Raw genomic sequence first — 6,000 nt, forward strand, 5'->3', positions numbered from 1 at the left:
ACAGACTTCTGGAACGGATTAGGTTCGTAAACCATGGTACCACTGTAATTCAGAAGATAGTGGCAAGTCCTTATTTGCAATCGCTCAAATTAATTTTTTTACTTCTGTTGTCTGGTTGACAAAAGCAGTGCCCCCTGATAATTTGCAGAATCCCTTTCGCTCTGTTTGTGATCACAACACATATCCAGGTCTCCCTGGAGTCTCTCACCCCAATAGCCCTCCTGCCCTCCTTGTGGGCTTTCCAGAGGTATCTGTTCGGCCAAGGTAGGAAACAGGATGCTGCCCCAGTAAGACTTTTGCTCTTCCGTCTTTATGCCTCTTGGACTGTACTCTTAATTCTATAAAAATCCAGGTTTATCCACTAGGTGCCACAGTAAATATGGAACACAGCGACTTCTACATTTATTCCAGTAGATATTCCAGTCCACAACCCCCAGATTTACACACAGATTTAAGAACAAGCAGCCACTTTCTTATGTAACTGTTGCAACAACAAGGGTAGAATGCAACAGTAGCTAATTCTCATATTTAGTACAAAAGGGTACAAATGTGTCCATTCTACCAACAGAAATTATCTCTGTAACTCAAAAACACATGGGCCCCAAAACAAATAGAAAATGACTGGATTAAACCTGACCTATTTTCTATTGTTGTGTGTCTAGGAGTAGCTCCGACACCTTGTGGAATTCACAGGGCTGTAGATTGGGGGGAGGCAAATGATGTACATAGTTCCAGGTAGAAACACAGCAGAAGGTCATTTGACTTTGAGGACAAAGCTGCCCCATCAGATAAAAGGTAAAGGGACCCCTGACCATTAGGTCCAGTCGTGGCCGACTCTCGGGTTGCAGCGCTCATCTCGCTTTATTGGCCGAGGGAGCCGGCGTACAGCTCCCGGGTCATGTGGCCAGCATGACTAAGCCGCTTCTGGCGAACCAGAGCAGCGCACGGAAACGCCGTTTACCTTCCCGCTGGAGCGGTACCTATTTATCTACTTGCACTTTTGACGTGCTTTCAAACTGCTAGGTTGGCAGAAGCAGGGACCGAGCAACGGGAGCTCACCCTGTTGAGGAGATTTTAACCGGCGACCTTCTGATAGGCAAGTCCTAGGCTCTGTGGTTTAACCAACAGCGCCACCCGCGTCCCTACCCCATCATATATCTGCATGCAAAATAATGGAATGAATCAAAAATTTCTATTGTACATAAAAGTTCTATAGGAATTTTGTATCATTTGCCCATCTTTCATGGGGCAAACTGACAGCATACGCAAGGAACAACATTAAATATCAGATTGAGGACCATGGGTCTGCTCTTCTTAACCTTGGATGTTGTTTCAGAGAGCCCTTTAGAGTCAAGGGGATTCCTAATGGATTGAGGCTTCGCAGGTCTTCTTCACATGTTGCGCAACTGATTGACAAAGACGGAGCATTCGGGTAGTTTCTCCTCTTGGATTGTTGAGAGGTTTCTGTGATAACCTTATCAACTCCCGCCCTGCCCCCTATTGTTAAGTAATTGCCTGACGTAAGAGACAATTATCCACAGGAACAGGTCTGTGGTGGCGGCTAATCCTCCAACCCACCCCTGCCTGAAGCGATGTCAAGAAGAAAAACCTGCAAGCTTCCCATAATAAGACGTCTGTCAAAGGAAACACTTTGCCTGCAAAACCGTATAATAAGAAGAACTCTCCAATGAGAAGCTTTGGGAAACTATGCAAGGCTCTACATATATGAATCATGATATAAATATTATGCCCTAAAGGTTTAAGAGTGCACCTTTAACAGAAGAGCAAAAGTGCTTTCACATTCACCACTGCACGGAAAATCTAAGTAATGGTTGCTGCCTCAATTTACAGGTTGCTTAATTCTATAAAAATCCTGGTTTAGCCAATAGGCGCCACAACCTAGCCTCCATTCACTTTCCCTTCATCTTGCAACCTCAATCTAGGCACCAAATTTCTTATTGATTTTATAATGGGACAACACTGGAGAAAAATGTGGGGGGTTTTGCCCATATTTATGAAGTTAAACAAATAACTGATGTACATTAAGTAAATTAAAGCTATATGTTATTGTGAATGGCAGAAAATGGAGATTGTCTGCTGTCCAGTACAGATTTCCCCAATCTCACACCCTCCCAATGTTTTCGCATTGCAACTCCTGTCATTTTGAGCTAGCACAGCCGATGGTCATGCTGGGTTGAGCTGACAGGAGTTGTCGTTCAAAACGTCTGGAAGGTACCAGGTTGGATGATGATGATGATGATGATGATGATGATGATGATGATGATGATAACTGTACCCTACCCATCTATCTGGGTTGTTCTGGTGGACAATGTCACCTACTATCAACATTCATAGTAAAGATATAAAAATAATTCCCAGTACAGTGGTACCTCGGGTTACATACGCTTCAGGTTACATATGCTTCAGGTTACAGACTCCGCTAACCCAGAAATAGTGCTTCAGGTTAAGAACTTTGCTTCAGGATGAGAACAGAAATCATGCTCTGGTGGTGCAGCAGCAGCAGGAGGCCCCATTAGCTAAAGTGGTGCTTCAGGTTAAGAACAGTTTCAGGTTAAGAACGGACCTCCGGAACGAATTAAGTACTTAACCCGAGGTACCACTGTATTTCCAATTCCTAGCATATGCACTTGGATTTAGCAAACACTTTCAACAGCCTTAAAAACCACACTCCCTGAACGATGTTTCTGGGATTTCTTTGAAAGGGGTTGAAAATGTTTGAGCATATGAAGTGAGAGCAGTCAATGATCCCTTGAGGAAGAATTGCCTCACTCTCAATAGGCTTCATCTTCGGTCACATTGCTGTGTAACCAAATTTGATTGGCTACATCATAGCACTGCAACATCATCTCATCTGCAATGTAATCCCTGATAGGCTGGGAATGTTCATTTGATTAACAAGGAAGATCAGATACAAAAATCTGAAAGCAAGAATGTTCCAAAGTTGCAGCAGCATGGAAAAACAATGGCTTTAAAAGGTTTACATTAATGAGCTATTGAAAATATATCCCTTCAGCTTACATCCCCAAAGCAGAACGCCCTCCCATCAAATGTCAAAGCGATAAACAACTACCTGACATTCAGAAGACATCTGAAGGCAGCCCTGTTCAGGGAAGTTTTTAATATGTGACATTTTAGTGTATTTTTCATCTTGGTTGGAAGCCGCCCAGAGTGGCTGGGGAAACCCAGCCAGATGGGCAGGGTACAAATAAATTATTATTATTATTATTATTATTATTATTATTATTATTATTATTACTACTACTACTACTACTACTACTACTACTAAGTCTCTAGAAATTCTGTAAGGACATGGTATGGTGATCACACAGGGTCCCCGGACGTTTGATGGTTTATTGATCCCTGTGCCACCACAATGATCACTTCCCCACTGCCACCAACCCGTTTCTCTTGGGTACACACTGAGTCCAGACAGTTGTTAACATTAAAACAAATAATCAAGTTTATTGACCGTTAGGTCCAGTCACAGACGACTCTGGGGTTGCGCGCTCATCTCTCTTTACTGGCTGAGGGAGCCAGCATTTGTCCGCAGACAGTTTTTCCGGGTCATGTGGCCAGCGTGACTAAGCCGCTTCTGGCGAAACCAGAGCAGCGCACGGAAATGCCGTTTACCTTCCCACCAGAGAGGTACCTATTTATCTACTTGCACTTGACGTGCTTTTGAACTGCTAGGTGGGCAGGAGCTGGGACAGAACAACGGGAGCTCAGAAAGTCAACGCTTAATGCCTCCCCCTCTTTAAAAACAAAACGGGGGGGGGGGGGTTGGAACTGAATGAAGTTTAAATACAAGTCAAAGTAAAAAATATTAAATAATTTAAAAAATGTCCAGTAGCACCTTAGAGTGTATATGTGTATCTGAAGAAGTGTGCATGCACATGAAAGCTTATACCAAGAACAAACTTAGTTGGTCTCTAAGGAGCTACTGGACATTTTTTTAATATATATATTTTGACTGTGTCAGACCAACACAGCTACCTACCTGAATCTAGGCCAAAGTAAGGAGAAGGTGGAAGTGGAACATTTTGTCTCCTGCATGTTCAGCATCTGAGAAGACAAGAAGATTGCATTTTTGCCAGGAAAATGGAGAGAGGGATTGAAGAGAGAAATAAGTGAAGAGGTTTGGAAGCCTGATCAACAAAAGTAGCCAAGTAAACAGACAACCCTGAAGCTGCGAAAGCCTGTCTAGAGATGGAAACGCATTTTCAAATTTCCTTCCTGCTGCTGAATTTAAATCAAGAGGAAGGCTGCTTTGGACTCACGTGGCAAACCTTGGCTTTCAAGCTATTTTAGCCAACTGCTAATTAACAGCTAGCTAAATGTCTTTATCATAGGTGAGGAGGGAATTGCACATTCCCATCAGAATTAGATGGCCATAAATTCCATGTAAGCGGGCAGACGGTGTGTGTGTGGGGGGGGGGGGGAATGACTTACAATAATAATCCATCTAAACAATCTTCACACCGTAGAGTCTTCCTAAACATTCACTAATGTAAATGGTTGTATTAATACAGTGGTATTAATAGGTGAGATGGAAAGCATTAACATTTCCTTTTATGGGAGAAGCAGAGGCATCAGTAAATTCCTCGCCAATAGCCACTGTTGGAATCTGCAATATGCAGGCCTCGATGGTTTCCAGTTTACAGCTCCCTGCTTTTTCCAGTTTCCAACCTTCCTGCTTCAGAGAGTAACTCCTCGCAACAGAGTTATACTAGCCGTTGATACCCCTTCTCTCTTTTCCCAGAGAACGCTGGGTAATACAGCTCTGTGACAGGGAAGATCACAAACACAGCACATAACCAATTATAATTCCCCAGGAGTCTTTGTGGGAATTAAAGTGCTACAGAACCGATGCTTTCATGAGGTGGCTAAGCCAACGGAGTTGAAAGGAGAGCAAAAATGCTGCTATGCTTGTCACCTTTCACACTTGCTGACTCTTGAAGGTCCAGAAACTAAGGATGTGTTCACATTATCACCTCAGAGTGCAGGAAAGGTGCCCTCGCCCAGGGTGCACTTCATAGCTCTTCCTCACACCCCTGCAAAACACACACACAGCTTTTTGCATCAGCACAGCTTCATTGGTGTCAGTTTCATTTCTGTTTGGCTACACGGGGAGAGGGCAAATGTCGATGGGCCGGGATGTCTTTACTATGCAGAGCTGTTCACACCTTGGCTAGAGAGAAATTAAGAACAGTTTAAGGCATGGGTAGGCAACCTAAGGCCCAGGAGCCGGATCTGGCCCAATCGCATTCTCAATCCGGTCCGCAGATGGTCCAGGAATCAGCATGTCTTTACATGAGTAGAACGTATCCTTTTACAGTGGTACTTCAGGTTAAGTACTTAATTCGTTCCGGAGGTCCGTTCTTAACCTGAAACTGTTCTTAACCTGAAGCACCACTTTAGCTAATGGGGCCTCCTGCTGCCGCTGCGCTGCTGGAGCCCAATTTCTGTTCTTACCTTGAAGCAAAGTTCTTAACCTGAAGCACTATTTCTGGGTTAGCGGAGTGTGTAACCTGAAGCATATGTAACCTGAAGCGTATGTAACCCGAGGTACCACTGTATTTAAAATGCATCTCTGGGCTATTTGTGGGGCCTGCCTGGTGTTTTTACATGAGTAGAATGTGCCCTTTTACAGTGGTACCTCAGGTTAAGAACTTAATTCGTTCTGGAGGTCCGTTCTTAACCTGAAACTGTTCTTAACCTGAGGTACCACTTTAGCTAATGGGGCCTCCTGCTGCCGCCGCGCCGTCGCCGCCACATGATTTCCAGTTCTCATCCTGAAGCAAAGTTCTTAACCCGAGGTACTATTTCTGGGTTAGCGGAGTCTGTAACCTGAAGCGTCTGTAACCCAAAGTACCACTGTATTTAAAATGCATCTCTGGGTTATTTGTGGGGCATAGGAATTTGTTCATCTTTTATTTCCGCCCAAAATATAGTCCGGCCCCCCACAAGGTCTGAGGGACA

Source organism: Podarcis muralis, chromosome 9, assembly GCF_964188315.1.
Source record: "Podarcis muralis chromosome 9, rPodMur119.hap1.1, whole genome shotgun sequence".
NCBI lineage: Eukaryota > Metazoa > Chordata > Lepidosauria > Squamata > Lacertidae > Podarcis > Podarcis muralis.